This window comes from Saccostrea echinata, unplaced genomic scaffold (genome assembly GCF_033153115.1).
Source record: "Saccostrea echinata isolate AGI-Se365-2 ecotype Australia unplaced genomic scaffold, CSIRO_AGI_Sech_v1 ptg000043l, whole genome shotgun sequence".
Lineage (NCBI taxonomy): Eukaryota > Metazoa > Mollusca > Bivalvia > Ostreida > Ostreidae > Saccostrea > Saccostrea echinata.
Window position 1 is genome coordinate 3,673,960 of NW_026889792.1, and position 25,359 is coordinate 3,699,318.

A 25,359-nucleotide genomic window follows, 5' to 3' on the forward strand; every position below is an offset into this window, starting at 1 on the left:
AAACCAACTAATCATACGTTATCGCGGCAAATGTCAAACAAAATATTTTTCTGCACAGTTAAAAAAAATTACCATTTCAAATGGCAACAATGTTTATAAGTCAAAGATGTTTTTTCTATGCTGAGTTTACACTATTTTTTTTTCTTTGAAAGCGACGGAAAAATGAGAAATGATAACAAGTATCAACAAACCTGTCGAATAGAACCTTCGCGAGCCCTGCGTGAGTGTCGCCGAGTTCCCGTTTCTTCCTTATCCAGCGATTATATTAATCCCCAAACTAAATTTTAGTCAGGAAAGTTGCTTTTTCAAGTTCTATTTTCAGTTTTTTTTTTATTTTTAGTCGACTTTGTCAATGTAGCAGGCCTACCGGGATTCCCTCTCAAACCATGATTTTTTTTATGAAAACTACGCATGCGTGCATAGCATGGAATGTGGAACCCCGAACACGTTGCGATGTATATATTTACGTCCCATAAATAACTATTAATTTTAATGAAATAATCCAAATTATTTAATTGTAAAAGTTGTAATTTTCTGAAAGTTTATACATTTATAAGTAGTAAAAAAATTCCAAATCTTGTTGGAAAATTTTATCTAGTCAGTTTTTTGATGAGATGCGCCGTACTGTCACTTTAAGTCCTGGCAAGGTGAACCTGTGTTGCGTCTTCGGGGGCGAAGACTATTTAAGGAGGGAGGAATGTAGGAATTTAGGCTGGACTGAGGAAATCGGCCTGGATAGCTCAGTGGTTAGAGCACCTGACTACTAATGCAGGGGTCCCGGGTTCGATTCCCGGTCCAGCCATATGTTTTTCATTATATATATATATTTGTGAATTTTCATTGTATATTAACTCATTCCTCCTTTCCATACTACACATTCAAAAAAAAAACCTTATTTTATCTTCTGCCATTTGTTACTTCTTCATTATGTTTTCATGCATATACAGTTTCCATAAGTCTGTCAATCTATATGTAGTAATGTTAAGAATATAAGAAGAGCAATTGGACCTGACCCCCTTTCATCCGATATCATCACTCATGTAGTATTTTATAACCCACCCACCCCCCCCCCACCCCCCTCAAGCTAATTGTTTACTTCTTTTTTTACATTATTATCATTTTAGATTACACCTAACCTTTATTTAATTTTATTAAGTACATAAAATGCTATACATTACCCCTTTTTGACCATCTCGAGAAATGATGTGACCAAAATACATTTATGTGATGTATATGGCTTTACGGGTAATTTTTATGGAACTCTTCAAAAAAGGTAACTGAAGTCATTGATAAAAGATTTATGACAATCTAGATTATGTTCGGAACTGATCTACATTTCACATATTTTACACTGAGAGGTGCATTGTTAAATCTATAGTGATATTTTGCCAAGTTGTCTTTTATCTTAGAAAGTTAGCCCCTAATTTTCACTATAATGGCTCAAAATATTCATGTCCATGTACATGTAAATTTATAGTCCATTTTCCGAACAGGCCAAATAGATCGGCGAAACCATTGTGACGTCAATTTTCAAAAATGACGTATAAATTGTTTTAATGTTCAGCTTGAGATGATTATGGACACAGGCACTGGGTTATAAACTGAATGTAAAATAACATTTATAAATACGACAAGTGTAAATACTGCATTTTTTTCTGAACTGCTACTTTCTTTAACCACCTAACATTAAGATTGTAGTCTAACTCGGACCATTGTCGCTTACTTAAGGGGCGCGGAAGTAAGATGCTGTAGATAGACTAATATAGGCCTAATGTATCAGAATTCGAACAACATGTAAAGAATTAATACATACCAGATCTTCGTAATATTGATGTTATGATTTTATGCTTGACATTAAAGGATTTTTTTTTAGCGATGGTGGCGAGGTATATTCTCAATATTATTTATATCTAGCAAATGACCGTCTAATGTATGTGTATTGCATGCTGTAAAATGAACACATATTCTGAAAATAAACATGGTCCGCACAATATCACCATCGTAATTTTATGCATATAAATTGCTTTCATATCGATGTTTCATTTGTGAAAATTTCAAAGTGGTGATATGATGCGGACCTATCGAAAAATGCTTTTAAGTCCCTGATTTTTAACGATTTTTCCGGAAATACGTATTCCGTGCATGATTTGACCACGGATAAACAGTATACAGGGGACACATTCTCAAAGTTTGGGTTTATTTTTTTAACAAGCATATATCCAACCTTTATTTTCAATGTAAAGTTTTGATTCAGTATAAACTTTAATTTTTAGAAATTCTCAGGGCCAAATATTATATCAAATGAACCTTGTCCTTTGAAAGCTACTTCAATTTAAAATCTAAACATTTTTCTTTGTGCGTAACTTTGTAAAGTTTGTCCACTTCTGGTCAGCCGACGAAATCGTGGACAATTAAACCATAATGTTTCGTACACATTATTCCTGCAGATCGCACGCCAAGTACGCCCATCTTCTTTCAAAACAAACTGAAGCACAACCTATTGTTGCCTTTTTTTTTTAATTTAGGCAATGCAAAAGCCAGATCCTATGAAACTTCCGTCAGCCGTACCATGATTGCAAGAAATTCAGAAATTCATATCGTCTGTAATTATCGAAAAACAATGTGTGTATTTATAGTACATCAAGGGTATATCTAAAGGTTTTGATAAACCTGCCATCATCAATATGCAGGTGATCATACATTTCACGACTGAGTAATTTTGAACACTGATTTTAGTAACCAAGAGGCTCTCCTGACTAGTTTTCATAATTTACGGCTATGCAGTCAAAAGCTTTACGCATATTTTGTTACCCCGCGTTACCTTTCATATACAAGTGCTTGTCAAGGTCATTAAAAATGTGTCACCTATTTTAACAACTCAGAATTATTCCGTGCCAACTGTGTCACCGAGCCTCGATCTTAAGGTCTCATTTGAAGGACCCGCTATTTTCACTCCAAAGTTCCGAGCGCTTGGCGAAGGAACAGTTGCTATCTATTTTTATCGACTTAGGTCAGTCGCAGCCATGAGTCGAACACACGACCTTCCGATCACGGAGCGAGCGCTCCACCGACTGAGCTACCGTGAAGGTTAAGTTTTATTCGAAAACTTACATAACGGTTACCGCTTACTGGCTATCCAATAAATATAACTTAAGGATGAATAATACAAACTTCTTTTTTCAGAAATCAGCAATATTTTTCATAGATATATATTCAAATAGGTAACCTGAATAATGTTTGCCGTGTAAAGTGGGAAAATTTTGTGAGATTTTGTCACAATGTTAAAATTATGTGCAAAATTTTGTATAGAATTATAGAGAAAACAAAACGAAGTCGCAAATTTTAGCACCAAAGAAAATTTACGATTTCTTTATATTTTAGGGATTTATTATTTATGTCATTTCCATTCAAAATCAGTCAAAAATATATATCAATCCAGGCATCAGATTTTTGTTTGTGTTATGTATCTTTAAAGCAAACATAGCAGAGGTTTGAAACAGAACTTTGTCCTTGAAGGTAAAGTTATTCTAGGTATAAACTCTAATTACAACTCAGTAACAAAGAATTAAAGTTTCTTGGGTTTATCGAGTCTGCAAAAAACTTCAATACAACTAAACATAAAATTAGAATGAAAACTGATGACGATATTAAAATTAGAGAATAAATATAGACTTTTGTCGGAAACAAATTACAATCACAGGTGACCTACACATCTTGCAAAAATTCAATGTAGCTAGATCTCGAAATAATCAAGACAAAGAAGATTATATGAGGAGAAAAATTATAAACTATACAAAAAAAAAACTTTTAAATACATACATGAATTTATTGGAATTGATTAGAGACAGTATATTAGTAGATATTCAAATAAGATCTGATCTTGAATTAATCAAGACATATTTCTTCAATAAATCTATAAAATTGCAAAAAAAAAAAAAAAAAAAAAAAAAAAAAAAAAAAAAAAAAAAAAACACTTCTTATTTAGCAAATCGACAGAATTACTTAATTGCAATAATTAAAGTTCAGAAAGACTGTAAATTCAAATATTTTCTTGGGGTCCAATTTTCGTGGTTTAAAGAAAAAACTTGGTGAGTGGGAATTTGAAAAATTGTTGCTGTGTGATATTTCCACCTTTTACATTTCGAATAGGTAATGAAACAAGAGGCCCAAAGGCCTTAACGGTCAGCTGAGTACAATACAACAATTTAGAGGATCAATAAACTGATAAATGAAGCTTTGTTGCCCAAAAGCAAGAAAAATAGTATGATTTGCATCAACAAATTAATTGGTCTAGTATCTATCTGTCCCCCATTTATCACTATTACCATACAGACTATTAACAAACTGTCTATTTTTTAACCCCATATTATTACTTCTCACATTGGCCTCTCTTGGCCTTTGAAGAACAATTTAAAAAATAAGTTATTTTTGTCTCAATTTTATTCATCTATTATTTCCAAGTCTACCTGATCATTAAAACTATGAAAGTCCTTTTTGTATTATACAATAAATATTCTTGCATAATTCTCTTATTCTATTAAGCGTTCAAATACATTATTTTCAGGGATTTATTATCAAAGGTGAATGACAGAGAGGAATAACTTTGCTCAACAGAATACAAGTTAATAAAACACTGGCCAGGACCAGAACACTTAAGCTTGATTAAATGGTCCAGGTGTTCAAAATTCTGGTAAAAAATACCCTTGCATATTAAAACTTTTCTCTGTTTGCCTCGAATATGTCAAGAAGCCTAGAAAATTTTCAAAGAAATGCATTTTCACTATATTATTAAATAAATAAAGCCCCATCCTTACACATCTGATCCAATGGCCATAAGCTCACAATTCTGGAATAAGCACCCTTGCTTATCACTATACACTTGTTTCCTTGCTTTATAACCAGTAGCAGAAAAAGATATAATTTTGGAAAAAAAAAAATGCATTTTCACTATATGATCAATAGAGCCGCCTCCCTTCACCAGAACCCCTGACCCTGGGGCCATGAATTTCACAATTTTGGAAGAGGCATTCTTCCTTATCATAACCATGCACTTCCTTTGTTTGAAAAATACCCAGGAGCAGAGAAGAACATTTTGAAAGAATTTATGCATTTTCCCTATATACATGTAATCAATAGATCCCCTAACACCGGAGCCCTGACCCTGGGGCATGAAATTCACAATTTTGGAAGAGACAATCTTGCTCATTATAACTATGTACTTAATTAGTTTATTTAATACTCAGGAGCAGAGAAGAAGATTTTCAAAGAATTAATGCATTTTCACTATATAATCAATAGTGCCCATCCCTGTTACCAGAACCCCTAATCCTGGGACCATGAAATTCACAATTTTGGTAGAAGGCTTAATGCTTATGACAATCATGCCAACAGTTTGACTGCTTGATGTCCAGGAGTAAAGAAGAAGATTTTTAAAGATTGCATTAATTTTGGTGGTTTTAGCCCCACCCCTCAGGCCCCATCTGGGAGGCAGAGACCATGAAATTCACAATTTTTGTTCCCCTTTACCCATAGATGCTATATGCCAAATTTGGTTGAAATTGGTTGAGCGGTTTCAGAGAAGAAGCTAAAAATGTGCAAATGTTAACGCACATCGCACGACGACAGACAAAAATGGAGTGACTCAGGTGATCTAAGAAAATTAAAATAATTATATAGTGTTAAAGCAATCAGTGCACAGAAAACTTACATGCAGTTGTCCGTCGCAAATCATGTGCGTGTAAGTGGTTATATTTGCCGGATGTTTCAATCATGGATAAAAACTGTAATCGACCTAAACCGAATACAGAGACTCCCTATGTAAGTAATGAATTACAGCACATTCTTTTTAAAATGAGTTGTATATAGCAATTTACAATCTTTTTATAGCTCTAAACTCCCAAGTAGTACATTACAGCATTTAAAGAACCTACAACTTGTTTTATCACTCTTTTTAAAGCGTTTTCATTTATATGTCATCAATTTAATTACAGACATAAGGATTGTCAATGGTACCTCTTACCAAGAAGGAAGAGTAGAGATAAAGCATAAAAATGGAACCTGGGGAACTGTGTGTGATGATGGCTGGGATGATAACGACGCAACTGTTGTTTGTCGCATGTTAGGATTTTCTGGGTAAAGGGATGCAACATCCTATATAAGAAAAGTGAAATTTTCTATATTGATCTCTTCATATATGTAATACGAAAACAATAGCTTATCATTTACATGTTTTTTTAAATATACATGTAATTGCTTGATAGTGGGGATTTTTTTTAATTATTTTTTGAAATGGATTCCAAAGTGAATAGAATGTTGCTAATGATCGACCAAAACGTTTGTAAATGCTTATGACACACATCATTTTTTATGTTCGAGTGTGAAAATTAGCTACATCAATCAAACAGCGTTGAAAGATATTTATTAGGACCCGACACTCCGAACCACACTTACAGTAATATTTTTTTTTTTATAAAACCGACTAATTTGAATTATGCAAGTAGTTGTAGAGTGTTTCGGCAGTTAAGTAGCCTCATCAGGGGCCACAGACACATAATATGATGTTTATTTTAAGTGAAACCTGATTATCTCGTTGCCTATGTTCTTGTGTTTGCTGTAAGCGATGATTGGTTGAGAATTTTTGCATTCTGGATTTCTAAGAATGATATTCCAATATTTCAGGATTCTTTTTTTTTCAGTCCTTTAATGCAAGGGTTAAATTTAGTAACCAATACTGTAGGGATACGTATTGGTTGTTCTTTAGTGTTTTTAAGGATGAGTTTTGATCGGTTTATGTTGATCGTTTCTTTGATAGTACGATCAATTTCTGAGGTAGAGTAACCTCGCTTTGATAAGAGCGTTTTGAAGTTATTAAGTGTTGCATTTAATATTAAAGGGTCAGTAGTATTTCTTGCATGTCTAATGCATTCTACTTTAATGAATCGTTTAAAAACAGCTGGGCTTTGAGCGCTCTTTCTGTGTAGATACTGAAAGTTATTTGTTGGCTTGGTAAATGACTTGATGTCAAGTTTGTTAAAATATTGAAATTTGAGTCCTTTGTAAAATGTAGTGTCAAGAAAGTTCACAGTAGATGAAGAAATTTCAAATGTAAATCTTAGTTGCTTGTGATAGTGATAGCCAATATTATAGAATTCTTCTATCTCTGGTTGGGTTTCTTTGAATATTATGAAACCATCATCACGGTATCTGCCGTGGAAGATAATTTTGCTAGCATGATGGAATTGTGCAATAATATGTTGTGTGATTTGATACATTCTGATATCACAGGTCTCTGGACTTGGCATGGCACCCATGCTTGCTCCTATAATTTGTTTGTAATATTTTCCGTCAAATTCAAAGTAATTATTTTCCTAGACGCATTTCAGTAAGAACGTTAGATCCTTAGGGTTAGGATATGGAATATCTAATTCCGTTTTATTGGCCTGTGAGTAGGCCTCATTCACAAGAGAGAAGTTCGTTGAGTTCCATGTTTGTGTACATGCTCATCACATCCTAAGTTATTGATAATGCGCTTGTTGGTAGTGTAAGGCCTTCAATTTTGTTGATAAAGTCTGTAGTGTTTTTAATCTTAGTTGATTGTTTTTGTAATATAGGGACAAGAAAGTAATCACAATATTACCCCATTTTCCCTGTTGGCGTATCGCATTGCGAGATAATTGGTCTACCAGGTGGAAATTTCCTAATGCTGCACTGACCATTCATTAGAGCGTTGTAAATGTTTCAGGTATTTTGTGGGTTTTTGTAAAAGATATAAATGCTCACATTTGAGTGAAGGTTTTTTGTCACTAAGACATTTGTAAATGTCCTTGTCCAATGACCCATTTGAATGCATTTTGGAAAGTTTCTTTTGAATGTTTTCATGCAGTTTGAGCATGTTGGATTCAGATACTTGCAAATAGTGATTAGATTGCAGTTAGCGTGTTGTGCTTCTAAGACATATTGATTCTTGTTCTTGATGACTCTTGTGTTGCTTGTCGGGTCCTAATTAATCTCTTACAAGTCTGGTTGATTGATGTCGCTTTCACAGCTTAATATATCTATGACATGTGAAATGGTAAGTACGCAGGTCATGACTGACACCCTTGATTAAAATAAATTGAAATATTATGTTAATGAGCTGATAGTGTACCATGCTCTTGAATGAAGGTCATATCTATCACGTAGTGCTTGTTAATTTCCTATCGATTTAATTTCCTTTCTGTTTAAATCAGAAACGCTACGGCACACAAAGATGCTTTCTTTGGAAGAGGGGTTGGTCCAATCTGGTTGGACAATGTTGCTTGTAATGGAACAGAGTCTGATATTTTGGATTGTACACACCAACCTTTTGGAATCCATAACTGCTTCCATAGAGAAGATGCAGGCGTGACATGTAACTAAATCAGTGAACTTCATTTGAACCATATATCAGACACATTAACGTTTATTTTTCGTATGCGTTTAAATTGCGGGATGAACTAAAATAAGATGACAGAAGACAATTGTGTTTGCTTTGCCATGAATAGTGTATCTTTGATGTTCTTCACCATTTCCGAGCCTGTGTTCCACGCTTCATTCCTTTCCAGCTCTTTCTCCTATTCCATCTTGTTCTTCTGTTGACAAAATGCGGTTAATAATGAATTATAATGTATTGTACTTTTTTATGGTGTTACCTTTCGCTTCTATGCCTCATTGCCCTTATTTGTGTAAATAAATACTGAATTTTTCTCTGAATTTTCAACTAAGAAATAATAGTATTTATGCTACAAAAAATATCTTTGTTGATTTTTTTTTTCTAAAATGGATAGATGTATTATAGTGTTTTCAAGACAAATTTGTATTAAAAAATATCATTTTTTTTTATTTTGCTTCCTTCATATGAATAAATGTTTTGGTCGCAAAGAAAATAACTCTGATGAACAAAACAATTTCTCTCAGAAATGTGGATTCAAGTTTGTTAAAATAATAACGATGCTAACCTCTAAGAAAAATGTACTAATGGATATGTTCTGGTAATTAATATACAAAACAATATTTTTCAAGAATGAATGGATCATTAGTGAAAATGAACACATTAATTAAGCTTATTATCATAAGCATGTTTAAGTACAGAGCCGGAGGTTAGAACTGGATCGCAATAGGTGGTGAAAATTCCTTCTTTGAAAATTAAACCAGACATAAAAATTATCTCAGGTACGTTAATAGCAACTGATAACGAAGTAAAACAAAAAGTTTACCTTCAGAACATAGGGTGATTGCCACTTATTACAAACTCTATTCTCTGGGGTAAAAGCTACCCAATCTTAGGTTATGTTCAAATTTTCTCTTCAAATTCAATAATTGAAAGTCTAAACAACAACAAATTGCTATTGCAAACAAGGTCATTATAATGACAATATAATTTGCAAAGCGTTGACTTCAAAGAAGATGTGGATACTATAGTATTTCTAACTTATTTGTCAATAGCCTGACTTACGATAGCTTGGTTTGATTGTACATGCCCTTGCCTATCGAATTAATTGAGATACATAAACACTAGATGAAGGTGATTATTGCACACTGATACATTATTAAGGAGAGCTGATGTTAATTTTTTCTATAAGATATGTTTAAGAATATTTTTCATCAGGATTCGAACATTTTGACTTGCTAGATAGCCGATCGGTCTAGCGCTCTGTCCCCGTACTGCTAGGAGACAGATTCCGTAGGTCGAGAGTTCAAATTCGGGCTAGGGCGGAAGTGGGTATCCTTATAATTATAAAAAGTGAATTTCGTTGTGCTTTCTATATTGATATTTCTTCACTTAGGGCAGTTATGTTAGTTTAAGAGTTGTTGTAAAATGTGCTTATATATATATATATATATATATATATATATATATATATATATATATATATATATATATATATATATATATATATATATATATATATATATATATATATATATATATATATTGCACAACAGATATCGATTGATGGATGAATGAATGGATCGATAGATAGATAGTCTAAGCATTTTCTGAGTAGGGTTTGGGGTTGAAATCTTGTACTCATGTTAAAGTTCGATTCTATAAATGTTTATTTACAGACAAAATCAAAACCCAAAGAAGGAAAAAAGACCTAGAATATAATTTTGATTCTGAATTTAGCCCATGTTTGTCCTTAAGGGACAAGATAACACGATGCACTGCTTCGGTGAAGCATGTTTTGCAACATTCAAGAACATAGCAATTTCACAAAGCCTGTTTTAAAATATCTGGACTCTCATATGAAACTTTGTTTTAGAAAATAAAAGCGCTAAGCCTCTTCTTTTCTTTAATCACATAATTGTCTGGAATCAGACATGCATAAAGCGTTAGTCAATAAATTGGTACAACTACAGAGCCGTTTTTGGAAGACAGTAAATTCTAATCCTCTTTTGCACATCTTCTTTTATTAGAACATCACACATATCGTCCGAAAGAAGATGGCTACTTGGTACAATATATATATATATATATATATATATATATATATATATATATATATATATATATATATATATATATATATATATATATATATATATATATATATATATATATAAAGAGAAGTTCTGGGTCAGGACAAAAACCTTAGTGTATATCTACAGGACACCATTAATCATATTCAAAAAAATGAATTGACTGCAACGTAAAATGTAAGAAGAGATCTGGGAACCACGTTTTTTGTTAAAAAAAGTACTTTTATTTCTTATTTGGCTCCATTGATGATAATAATCAGTTTGAAATCTATTTGCAGATCTACCGGTGTAGTTAATTATAGTTCAAAAGATGAGTTGGTTATTGCATACAATGTAAGAGAGGTTTGAAGAAGAAGATACTGTGAAAGTATCTGTTACAGATTTTTAAATTTTGTAGTTTTTCTTAGGGATAAAAGAGACAAAATATTTGCTAAGTTACACAACTTCCTATGATAAGTAGCTGTAATTTTACATTAAAAGATTCTTCTAATATTGGTCATGCATTTATAGTCTCAAATAATCATTGTTTTTGTTTGTGTGTTGTTTTACGTCCCTCTCGAGAATTTTTCACTAAAAGGGAGATGCAACCACTTGCTGATGGAGGGCTGCAAATTTATACATAAATTCGGCACTTAGGGCGATTGAGCAGTGAAGGATCTTTTTCGTGCCAGCACCTTCTGCGACACAGTTTATACGGTTTTATCCGAAGGAATGGTCTTCATTTCCCGCATTGGAATTCGAACTTGGGACGGAAGGATCAACTCCTTACTCCGCGACTCTAGAGAAAAGGCTCTAACCACTGCCACACGCGGGTGACGTCATTGAGATGTTAGAATAAAGCAGCGACAACTCGGCAGTTATTTCATGAGTATACATGCTTTTCTAAAATATATGCTTTCTAAACAAAAAGTTTAATTTTTAAAAACACTTTTTAAAATTTAAAATTTATAAAAGCATCAAAGAATTAACTATAGCTAATTTTAGTTAACTATAGTAACCTAAAGCAAACTAACTTTGGCATATTTTTAAGGGTTCATCTTACTTTAGTAATATCTACTTCAATTAACAAACAAAGTTGAGCTCTAAACCATATTCCTATGTTTTATATCTTATTTTTATCTGTAGATGTATCTTCTTATTTTCCCATCCCTAATTTGTCTTCCTCTGTTAAATCTACAAAATCTAGAAATGAAAATGAAATTATTTCATCAAATCATGTGAATCTCTAGCATTCATCTGTAATCAAAGTATTTAATGAGAAATCGCAAAAAACATACCAGGCCTAAATTAAATATATAAGAATGAGATCTACATTATACTGAATTTTTACAGTATATATATATATAAGGCCATTCCAAGCCTTTTCTCTGTTTAGCGTCCACCCATCTTTCAAAAACCTACCTACCTATTCGCATATAACACACAAACCAAGAAATAAAACTAACAATTTATAATCATAAAAATGAGGTCAATCAAAGGATGATTTCATTAATCTATTTTTCTCATAAAAAGATCTATTCTTAAGCAAAATCAGGATATTAAATGTTTAAAGTTTACCTAACATGACATATTGTAGACAAGTATTTAGAGAAATTGGCAAATTCAAAGATTTTGACAAAAATAATCAGTTTCAGGTCTCCAGATTTTGTTTGTTTGTTTATTTTTCTGATATTGGGTGTCAAAAACCTAGGCGCACGCGGACGCTAAACATAGAAAAACTTGGAATGGCCTAAGGCAAAAAATGTGCATTTTCATTAGCAGTTCACTATGAGTACAAAGAGATTTAAAAACAGTTCCTTTAAAAATATAGACAAGATTTCTTTCGAATATTTTTGAAATAGATTTTGCCTAATCGATCAATTTTAGTTTAATACTGGTTACTCGCCTGCCTTTCTGATCAAGTACTTGAGTACTCGGTCGAAATTCCGGAAAAATAACACATTTTTACTATCCTTTTTCACGATCAAACATTGTTCTATCAGGTTCTATTTGGTTGAACGTAATTCTAGGATCTAATTGCCTATTTTACGTAAGTCATTGAGTGAAATATACATACTTATCATAAATATTCGACTTTTATTTAAATGCAATTTTGGAATGATAATCAATCAAATTAAATGTAAGTACATTCAGGTGCAATGTTCATGGTTCGACCATTGTTATCGAGAAAAATTGCAATCCATAACTATAGAATCAGATGTACCAATTTTATCTTTATAATCCTTGATGAAATTAAAATATTTGTGGTCTATATTCAATCTTCCTTATGCAGGTAATTCTGTACCTCCCTTAAAGGACCCCTTGTGGCGGTACATATTGTCGGTTTGTACATACTGTCGTCGGTGACAATATGTACAGTGTACCTACCCTCACTGCACATATTGTCATCCATCGGTACATATTGTCGTCGGCAACAATATGTGACGAGACGAGCCTTTTTTCTTCCTGCATAATGAACGACAAAATGTACAGTCACACATCGGCACATTTTGCCGTCCGCGACAAAAGGTATTTTGTCGCCGGTATATTGTGTGGAAGAATATTTACAAAGGTCGTGAAAAGATAGAGAGAGGGAGAGATTCACACACACACACACACCCTCACACACACACACAGAGAGAGAGAGAGAGAGAGAGAGAGAGAGAGAGAGAGAGAAGGATAGACAAAGTGTATTGCAGATAAGTGAGTAAGCAAGTAGTATTTATTTAGCATTACTCGTAATACTGTAGGAGAAGGGGTTATGGTCAAAAATGTGTGTCCAGGATTTTTGCACATCTCTATGATATGTCAAGATACCGTACATCTTGAGATACCTGATAAATCAGCCTATCCTTTTTTTCTAGTTATATACATGTATACTTGGAGATTGAATGTTAATTTTCTTTGTTCAGTAGTAAGTATCATCTGGAAATTATTTTTTGCGTTATTCTTATACATGTTCCGATATAAGTAGTGTTGGGGTTGGCATTTTTAGCTCACCTGAGCTCACTTGAGATTAATGCTCAAGTGAGCTTTTCTGATCACATTTTGTCTGTCGTCCATCTGTCTGTTTCAGCTTCTTTTCAAGAACTACTGGGCCAATTTCAACCAAACTTGCCAGAAGTTGCATTCGTGGATAAAGGGGATTCAAGTTTGTCTAAATGAAGGGTAATGTCCTCTTTCAAGGGAAAAAGGCTGTTGAGAATTAGTGAGAATTTAGTGGCATCTTTTAAAAATCTTCTCAGGAATGTCAGTAAAGTTGAAACTTTTTTTTTTTTTTTTTTTTTTTTTTTTTTTTGCTTTGGTTAATTCTACTTGTTTCATTTGTATATACTCTCAATTTAGTCCACAGGTAAAATTTCATAATTTAATAATTTACTTAACATTTACAGTAACACACCTTCACACACTAATTACTTTTTTTTGCTGGTCAAAAAAATTCTGAACCGCGCCGCAACCTCCCCCCCCCCTTTCCCGGAATCACCACCGAGAACAGCAGTTTGCCCGTGCTTAGCGATGTTTTTTATGGAAGCATCCTCGGGTAGTGTAAATTCAAGTATCTTCAAATCATGACCCCCGGGCCTAGGGTGGGGCAACAATGGGCTATGAAAGTTTTACATAGGAAGAATTAGGAAAAAAATTCTTCTCAAAAACAGCAAAGCAATGATCAGTCATATTTATATGGCAGCATCGCCATAAAAACGCGCAGTGAGGGTAGGTACACATTGTCGCCGGCGAGAATATGAACAGGACGACAAAATGTACCGTCACAATAACGCTGAACAAAATAGCATACGAGACACGTCAAAGTAATTTACACACCAATTACATTCACAAAACTACCAAAAAACAAAAACAAAACTATTTTCAAGCAACAATATCTGTGGAGCGACAATATGTGAGGTAAGGGTAAGGCACAGAATGTCGCCAGCGACATATGTACATGCGTAACTTTTCATCGTGACATGTATCTATGGACGACAATATGTGCAGTGAGGGTAGATATATATTATCGCCGACGACAATATGTACAAAACGAAAATATGTACCATCACATCCCTTACTCACTGTAGATAATTACTTGTTTTTGGCGAGGAGCCGTTCGGTCGCGGGAAACCTACCTTCGTATGTTGTGCCATTGTCTACAAACAAAACAATGCATGCCACTGAACATAGTGCTAAAGACTTAAATTGTTGTCAAATCAAGACGGAGTAAAAATCGAGCTAGGAAATTGGGATAACGATACGATGATCACTGAAATTAGTATGTGCTTAGCAAATAATGATAAGGGTTTCTCCATATGAGTAAACAATTCTCGAGAAGGACGTTAACCAACAAACAAAAAATAATAATAACATTGGAGAACTATTGTTTAGTTTTATTTTTACTCTCACTAAATACTCAAGATTCGGTGTATTCGATGATAGGAATTTTTGACGAGTACTCGAGTAACCGATTACTCGTTGACAAACTTTTTTAAAAAAAAAAAAATGATACCAGTGATCATCAATAAATTTCTTTCTATATATCTAGACTAAAAGAATGAAGTCTTTCCTCGTCCTTCTAAATACATAAAATTATTTTAGAGAGACACTCGTCTCCAAGCTCCATTTTAGCTGTCAGTGGAAGTTATATTTAAAAGTCGATAGTATAAATACGTTTGTAGAATGAAAATGCATAAATGATCAACATAGCATTACAAAGAACGGGGGGGGGGACTTTTCTATAGAGATAAATGATCAATAGCATGTGACCATAATGTGTATATTATCTCTTAATTACGGAACATTTTTGTGTGGCGATTTGTGATTAGAGCATATGCTCTAGAGTGGTGATGTTAGGAATTGATTCTTATTGATCCTAATGTTGCGGGTTTGAATCCCACAGTGGGATGTCAGGGTTCTACATCAGCCCATTAACGTGGTGGTCCCGCCACAATCAAATTCCTTAGCGCATAATTAAAATTTCAGCGCCATAGTTCCGCCACGAAATATTAGCGCCAGAGTAAGATTGTCGTCGATCATGTTAAAGATAAAGGTATAAATTTATAAATCCCAAAATGTACTGTTATCCATTTTCTGATGCTACACCGTTTATTTAAATTAGTGAAGCACACTGCTTGGCTTACATTTAATTGTACAATCCACGAACTGACCGCCAATATTATCACTTAGCGTAAGTCTTGCGCCACAGTTAAATTTGAATTATGGAGAACCATGGACGTGGAGACCGATCTTTCGGTTGAGATCGTATAAACCGAGCTCCTTTGTCGCAGAAGGTGTTGACACAGAACAGATCCCTCACTGCTCAAAGACCGTAAGTGTCGAGTACAGGTCTTAATTGGCAGCCCTCCATCGGTAAATGGTGGCGTCTCAATATAGGTGAAAAATTCTCAAAAGGGCGTTGAAAAACAAACTAGATTTTTTTCGTAATTACCAGATCTTTTCCCGTTATTACAGGATCATTTCTCTTAATGTCGAGATAATTATCTGTAATCACGGGATAGTTCGTGTTATAATTTTTTTAATTGATACTTAAAGGCTTTCGTAGGTTACTTAATGTTAAATCATAAAATGATTTTAACTATTCCAGATATCGTGATTTTACCTTTCTTATTATCTGATCCAAATCCTTAATGGAGTGTTTATATCCTGGATATATAATGATGTTGATTTTTTTCATATCATTGAAATTATTCCCGGAGTCAAAGTGATTATATACATGTAGGAAAAGGCGTGTTAGTTTTAGGATTTATTTTAAGAATTCTTCCATTTAGATTAGTACATGATTCACATGTCGCACAAAGGTACCACTTGCTGTGGCCTTCAACTCGACATTTAGATATATCGACGACGTATTGTCAATTAACAATGGTTATTTCCATTCTTATGTCGATACGATATATCCAGGTGAGCTTGAGATAAAAGATGCTACTAGTCTGACACATCTGTTTCATATTTGGATATTTTACTTAAAAAAGTCGTTAATGCTAATCTTACAAGCAAGCTTTATGATAAACGTGATGACTTTAACTTTTCAATCGTCAACTTCCCTTACTTATGCAGCAATATACCTTCATCACCTGTATACGGGGTTAATATCTCTCAGTTGATTCGATACGCAAGAGCTTGCTCTACGTATGTACAATTTTTAAAACGAGGTAAATTATTGACAACCAAGATGATGAAACAAGAATATCAGCAGTCTCGTTTAAAGTCATCATTTCGTAAGTTCTATGGTCGATATAATGACCTTTTCACCAAATACAATTTATCATTGAGTCAAATGCTGATTGACATTTTTCATACTTATTGTTAGGCCATTATTTACACACTGAATTGTCGACGGATTTTTCCCTTATTACGATCATGACAAGGAGCACACGGCGGGTGTGACCGGTCGGCAGGGGATGCTCACTCCTCCATGGCACCTGATCCCACCTCTGATGTTTTGGAGGTCCGTTTTTGCTCTGCACCTATTTTGTAATGTTTAATGGACTTTTGAGCTTGAACACTTTTCGTTATCTCCATATATTTCACTGTTACCAAATAACTCAGTACACTCAAAGCCAAAGCTTCATGGTTGGGTGTTTCTACCATTGTGTGCATAATTATTAAACTATCATTATCAATGATAGGTTATATTCGTGGACACAGGGTCAATATCATTATGCAATGAGTGCTAGGTCTGAGGTATTAAATAATTAGTTTTAAAAAATTGTCTATCTCTCTCCCTCTATCCCTCTATCCCTCTATCTGACATTAATCAACTAGTGCATTGGCCAAAATTAAAACAGAAAAAGTAAAGTTTAATTTATTGACTATCTATGATGTTTTGCTGTGTCACTGATAATTCAGCTAAAATGAAATTATACCCAATAGTGTAAAATAATAAGTTTATTCACCATTTTGTCTTTGATTTCAAGAGATATGATTTTTTAAAACAAATTCCAAATAAATTCTTCGGAAGTGTTCGCTTTTCTGGAGCAATTTGAGAAATAACATTTTGAAACCTTTTTTGGAATCTTTTTCTACATCCAATAAGAAATCATTACTAAAGTCCAAGAAATCCTGTTACTGACTTAAGTCCATAAAAACTAGAAGATAGAAGCACAAAGCGTTTAATTTCTAGTGTAAAACATATACTTAGTATGTTGTAAATCTTTCTCCTTGACATTAGATTTGGCCCCTTCGCTCAGCATCAAATCTCAAAGTTTGGATGATATGGAAAAGTTTGCCAACATATACATAGGCGTCTAAATGAAAATGAACGAAAATAATTTGAGGGTTTTTTCACGTACATGTATAAATATAATAATATTTAAAAGGGAAACAAAATAATGTACTACAATTACTAAATTTACTGACATATAATACGAAAGCTATGTGTTACAACGCAAAATGTATTAATCTCAGTTTATTACATATTGTGGCGTTATCACATTTTGTGTTGTACCAACGCTATTCAGCGATCTGATCACAAGTAGATTATTACTTGGATTCGTTCACATAATAACCATAACAGGATATTGATATAAAATGATGAGATCATATGCTTTTTTTTTCTTCCGTATTAAAACTTTGTTCGGTAATGGAGGGTATAAACATCTTTCTTGTTATTTTATACAATATTGTTACCATTGTAGACTCAACTTGTACACGGTAAATTCTCTCAATTGATGATTTTAATTCAGTATTTCGTGGTTTTGACTATTTATAATGTACACGTATCAGTGGTACTAAATATTATTTTTTTAGAAAAGACAAAAATTGCTGTCTTCCTGGCATCCATTGGAATAATGATTCAAATGTCTGCGCAGGTACTTTCGATTTTACTTTGTTGAATATTTCGATTTTTTATTCAGAAATATTCAATTGTAAAGTAAATAAACATAAGAAAATTTGTTTATTAGAGTGCAAAATAGGTTTTTTCGGCCAAGACTGTTCTAATCCATGCAGATATCCGAACTATGGGGAAAAATGTCAGAAAGAATGCAACTGTACACAAGACCTTTGTGATATAGCAGAAGGATGTCGAAATAGGTCAGGTAGGTATTAAAAAGGTCAAGTACAGGTATTATCTATAAACAGCTTTTGAAGCATAATTATTCATTCTTGATTAATTCATAATGCTACATGTATGTGAAATAATCATCCATTCATGGTATATTTGAAGTGCATCCTGTATAAAGTCTTTTAGACATAGTACCTTATGTACCATTAAATGTTTAAATAGAATAAATTGAACTTGATCTTTATTGTCAATTGCATATGTACACACTATGAGTGTTTTGCATTTTACTTCTTGTAGAACGTAATATTGAGAGTTATGCTGTAATATTATTTCCGTCAATATAATGCTTTTAACACTTTTAACTCTGAAAATTAATTTTTTCCTGAAATTTCGCAAAAGGAATTAGAATTATTGAAATAATAATAAATTTTAATGACATTTACTGAACCAACAGGATCTTTTTTTATAGCTTGTAAAGTCGGTTATTATGGCAGTACTTGTTCGAATCCCTGTAGATTCCCTAGCTATGGAGAAAGATGTCAATCTTTATGTAACTGTTCCGAGAGAGTTTGTAACCATATCACTGGATGTCAATCAGGCACAGGTAATTGAAAAATTCATTTTTTAAAAATATAATCGAAGTATTATCAAAAACAGAAATGTACAGACAAAATACAGTCCAACGATAGGTTGTATTCACAAACAAAGTCATGGTAACACATTGGAGGAGCGATTGTTTTTGAAATCTGATCGCAATGTTAATTTTATTCCGATATACATGTAATAGACTCAACTTTCACTTAAAAATTCTGTCAATGAATTTAGTGATGTAGTTGGCCATAATTAAGTTCCCAAAAATGCCGCCGATGTTTCCGTGACTGGGTTTGGAGATAATACTCTGTTTCTTAGTTTCCCAATACGTTAAAAATCTTATTTTACCTTTCTGCATCCGGATAAAAGCACCAATATCGATTTTGGTTTTAAATTTATTTGCTTGATTTTATTTCAGTTTTGTTTGTTGATAATCGTCTGCTAACAAGTGGGTCGCCGTGGAAAAGATTTGACACCGGAGGTGAGAAAAATCATCGTAAGTTTATTAGTAATGGATATCGCCAAAAATTTTGTATCGTGATATATCACGATTTTTTCCAAAAGTATCATGATAAAATGAAGATATTTTTTCACATCATTATGTTCCCCAAACGAAGTTTGGGAACATATTGTTTTTACTCTGTTTCTTATTATTATTATTATTCTTTTTTTCTACTTTCTTCTCCGGTACTTTTTTGTCATAGAACCACTCATCCGATTGACATGAAACCTTTTTAGGGTTAATAGGCATGTTGTGTAGGTGTTCGGAACGAAGGTCATTTTGCGCGCACATGCATGCACGTGCGCGCAAGTGCAATGAGTGAAATGACTGATATACTTCAGGAAGCCTTAACTTTTATATTTCTTGATAAATTGCTTTGAAACTCAAAATATAAAGATATATTAGTAGTCTTGACAAGATAACACGGTCAAATTAGCGTGATCTCACGCGCATGCACGTACGCTCGTCTCTGATTGGCTGATACAAAAATCTCAATAATTTCCTTGTTTTTTGACAAAATACTTTGATATTTAGAATATAAGTATATATTATAAGGTGCTACAACATGTTATATAGGAAATTTCTTGAAAACACGCGCATGCAGGTGTGCTGCAATCTGATTGGTTGAAACTTTAAATGTCCATAACTCCCTTGGTTTTCAACAAAACAGGATGAAATTTACGACATGGATAGGCAGATAGAGCTCCTACATTACGATACTATCAAAATTGAATGCAAGGCCATGCATGCGCGTATGCTGAATTCTGATTGGCTAATACTTAAAGGGTTACATCTCTCTTATTTTTCAATGAAATTCTTTAATGTTTAACACAAATGTATGTATTGTGACACACTATAAGAAAATTATTGTGAAAAATGTAGAAAGCATGTGCAAGCACATGCGCTGAAATTTGATTGGCTAATACCCATATGGCTATATCGGAGTAGTTTTCCAATGAAATACCCTTATAAATAAAGTGTCCATCCATATTACAAAAGTATTGTCTAATTTATTGAAGCTTGTAGGGAATAAGGCATCATAAGGGATTGGGGAGCCGTTTGGGGAACATCTGTAACGGTTCCCGTTACAATAAGCACTAGTTTTACTTTGATTTTAAATGAATTTCCATGATTTTTCTAACAAATATAGTTGAAAACATAACTTCACTTTTTCGTTTTTATTTAGGTCCATATACATATATTAATAAAGCATATTTGGATGCTAGGATGCCGTTGTTTTACTATTTTACAACATTGGCCATAATTAAGTTCCCAAAAATGCCGCCGATGTTTCCGTGACTGGGCTTGGCGATGATACTTTGTTTCTTAGTTTCCCAATACGTTAAAAATCTTATCTTACCTTTCTGCATCCGGATAAAAGCACCAATATCGATTTTGGTTTTAAATTTATTTGCTTGATTTTATTTCAGTTTTGTTTGTTGATAATCGTCTGCTAACAAGTGGGTCGCCGTGGAAAAGATTTGACACCGGAGGTGAGAAAAATCATCGTAAGTTTATTAGTAATGGATATCGCCAAAAACTTTGTATCGTGATAAAATCACGATTTTTTCCAAAAGCCTCATGATAAAATGAAGATATTTTTTCACATAATTTTACTTTGATTTTAAATGAATTTCCGTGATTTTTCTAACAAATATAGATGAAAACATGACTTCACTTTTTCGTTTTTATTTAGGCCCATATACAAATATTAATAAAGCATGTTTGGATGCTAGGATGCCGTTGTTTTACTATTTAAACAACATTTTTTACAGTTCCTGTAATTGAAGTTTAAAGGGTTTTTATCACGTCTCAAACTTTTTTGATATGACAAAGTTTATATGTTATTTAAATCATATACTAAAAATTCTTTGATTAGAAATTAATATTTTTGATGCTTCAGCGATTCAAAGTTTCTCAATATGCATATTTTGATCGCCGATGTTTCGCGCCGTTGCTCTGACATCATAGGTGTCAAACCTGGTCAAGCGAAGTACTTATTGTGTATACAATAGGGTTCATTGTTGCATCTATTAAACTTGTTAGAAAATAATTAAGAGATAATTGGATCATTAAAATCTAGTAAGGTATAATTTGTGGCTTTAGGATGCACAAATATGCACAAAAAACGTTTTAGGAATATTTTTTCCACATTTCCTGGACTTGGTCGAGAGATGAAAGAAGAGCCTTTTTCTGCAAACGTGACGGCGTTTATCTCCATTCAGAACAATCGTTTATGCCCGATCACGAATTTTCTGTACTCTAAAATATTCAAGGAAAAGATACCTTTCTTAAAGAAAAATAAATTTCCAACACGCATTATTTAAAAGTCGCATAGAATCTAGTAGTGGTAACTTTGTAATGGCGTACGGCATCACTGAAGAAGTGTCACTTCTAGTATATGATGTTCATTACTGGAACAGAAAGAAGATATTCAGGATTTATTTGTATATAAATAATTGAAATAATGAAGAAGGAGAATTTAAAATTCCCATATTTATAAATATTTACGAAGTTTACCTTTTAATTAGTAATTCGTTCTATTCAGTAGAAGTCCCGTGTTGTAAACGGCTTCGTAGTCGGTGACCTCTCCAATTGTCGGCATATTTTCTAGTTATTTCTCTCTGGTAGACGTTCATACATAAAAGATTGACCGTCCATAACCAAAGGAATATGGCCGATGTCAAACTTTGAACCGGCCATATCGTGTAGACTATTTATTTAATGTAAATTCAATATATTTTTTCTGACGATAAGCTTTACGAGTTCTAATTGACCATTGACACCTATGACGTTTCAGTACCACATGACCCCTATCTAATTAGTGGAGATTTTTACTTCGAGGACCCTATATTACGGGCGTTTTATTGTCTAATTACGACCGTTTCCAAAATTATTTCATAATTAAACGATATGTTTCAAGAGTATAATAGTGTTTCATTTTAAAGAAATTTAGATACGTGATAAAACCCTTTAAGAGTTTGAAAACATAAATCATTTCCGGAATTTATAAGAACTGAATACCGGTATTTCAGTCTCCGTATCACGATACGTATCGAGCAATAAAAAATCAGGACATACCGGTATACTAATAAAATCGAACATCCCTAAAGTTCATCTTAAAAAGGTTATGCAGGCCATCAAATCTCGAAAATCACTGGAGTTAACCGAGGACTATAAATAAATTTACAAAACGAGTGAAAGAAAGGGAAAACACAACGAAAACCTTCCCAGAACTGACAGGCGGAGAAAAACTGACAATAGAGCCGATCGTCGACTTTTTCGGATGGTACAGAACAACCAAAGGCAGACCTTGGAAGACCTCACAAATAAATTTAACAGCAATTCTGTTGAAAATATTTCTTTAAGGTCTGTAGAAGATTGTTTGAAAATAATTATAAAAGAGTGTTGTTTCTAAGAAAATCACGATAAGGAGAAAAAACAGATCTCGGCGAATCAGTTTTTGTAGACAGAAATTGTGTTGGACAGTTGAAAATAACTGGTCTAAAGTAATTTTGAGTGACAAAACAAAAGTGGTACATTGTAATTGGAGAGGACAAAAACAAATTATGCGTGGAAAAAATCTTATGAACGTTTAATTTGAGAATGCACAGGAATGTTTAAGGACAGAGAGAAGCATGGTACAATCTCTGCTATGTTCTAGGGCTGTATTACCTATAATGGTGTCGGAACAATTACACTTATTAATGGAAATATGAATTCCAATATTTATATTGAAACTTTGGATAGATGTTTGTGGCCAGTCGTAACAAAAAACTTTGGAAACCATCCTTGAATATTTCAAGAAGACAATGCTCCTTGCCACGGAGCAAGACAGTGTAATGCCTGGAAAGCAGACAATAATATTCCCATTTTAACTTGGCCTGCACAAAGCCCAGATATGAACGTAATAGAAATGTATAGGAGTTTTGAAAATCCACATCAAACGCCGCATAAATGAAATTAACAAGTCAGATCTTGAAAGAGTAGTGACTGAAATCTGGGCATCACTTCCTTTACATTATATAAAAAGCCTATATCGAAGTATGCCGTAATTAAAGCAAAAGGATACATAACGAAATACTAGTAATTTAAGGTAAGTACTTGTTGTTGTTTCCATGCTTTTAAGTTTTACATTACAACAGGCTAGTCCAACATTTAAAGGCGGCGGCCACTTTGGGAACTAAATTTTGGCCAACTACTGTCTCGACCCCCCTCTTTGAATGGAAAAAGGTCATATACGTGAGAAGTACATACGCGGGCGCTTACAACATTGTAACAATGACCGACGATGCCCAGTGTTGTTTTTGATACAACCTGCCTCTTTTGTATATTACATGTATTCTGGCGATAAAAATTTCATTTTTTTTCCAGAAATTCCCCTGACATTTCTAAACACAAAAATCAATGAATGGAATATAATAACACAAAGATTGGACAAATCTTCTCGAGAGTTATTCAAAACTAGCATTATAATTGGAGGATCTATTATCTTAACTCTGATATTGATATTTGTATCTGTAATCATCGCCCTGGTTAGGAAACATAAAAGGTCTGAGCGGAGAGAGGAACCTGATAGTAACATTGATTCTGAATTTAGCTCATTTCATTCCTTTCAGGAAGATTTAGTGGAAGGCACATGTACAACTTCCGCAAGATATTTCCAAGACTTTCAAATTAACAGGAAATCATTAGACTGTTACAGACTTGAAATATATGAAAATACACATATACTAAAAATAGTCCACAGACAGACTCAAAATGACCATTTCTTTATGATATAAGATTAGAAACTTTTTAAATGCTTTTTTCCTTATTTGTACTAAAGAAAAATAACACTAAGAAGTGTCCAGAATTTGCCTGTTTTGTATATTTAAGCGGATAGTCATAAACTGTTTTTTTTTACTTATTGCTTTCAAAATTTAAGATAAATAATTATGTTACCTCGATAAATCAAAATTACGAAACAGTTGATATTCCTATGTTGTAATTCGAATCGTAGAATCAATCACATCACTAGAGGCGTGTCTCCTCTCCACGTAGGATGATTGTATGCATATTGTTTAAGGTCCCATTCGAGAAATTTTAAACCCTTATGGAGACGTCACCATATGCCGGTGAAGGGCTCCCCCCCCCCTTTTTTTTTTTGCTTTGGTTAATTCAACTTGTTTAATTTGTATATACTCTCAATTTAGCCCACAGGTAAAATTTCATAATTTATTAATTTACTTACCATTTACAGTAACACACCTTTACACACAAATATTTTTCGCTGGTCAAAAAAATTCTGAACCGCGCCGCAACTCCCCCAACACCCTCCTCGGAATCACCAGAGAACAGCAGTAGGCCCATGCTTAGCAATGTTTTATGGAAGCATCCTCAGGTAGTGTAGATCCAGGTATCTTCAAATCATGACCCCCCGGCCTAAGGTGGGCCACATTGGGCTATCAAAGTTTTACAGAGGAATACATAGGAAAAATTTTCTTCTCAAAAACAGCAAAGCAATGATCAGTCATAATTATATGGCAGCATCGCCATGCATTGTAATGCGACATGTACTGATAGACGACAAAACGCGCAGTAAGGTACACATTGTCGCCGGCGAGAATATGAACAGGACGACAAAATGTGCCGTCACAATCACGCTGAACAAAATAGCATACGAGACACGTCCAAGTAATTTACACACAAATTACATTCACAAAACTACCAAAAAAACATCAAAAACATTTTTAAGCTGTGGGGCGACAATATGTGCAGTGAGAGTAAGGCA

General features: G+C 33.5%; 1 non-coding gene and 1 pseudogene across 1 annotated transcript; both read left to right on the top strand.

The window, feature by feature from the left end:
* LOC133201231 (uncharacterized) overlaps nucleotides 1-24,932 on the top strand; it is a 51,276-nt pseudogene extending 26,344 nt beyond the window's left edge.
* On the top strand, nucleotides 729-802 carry Trnas-acu (transfer RNA serine (anticodon ACU)). Its single transcript has one exon. It is a non-coding gene; the product is annotated as a tRNA-Ser (tRNA).
* Nucleotides 24,933-25,359: the final 427 nt, after the last annotated feature.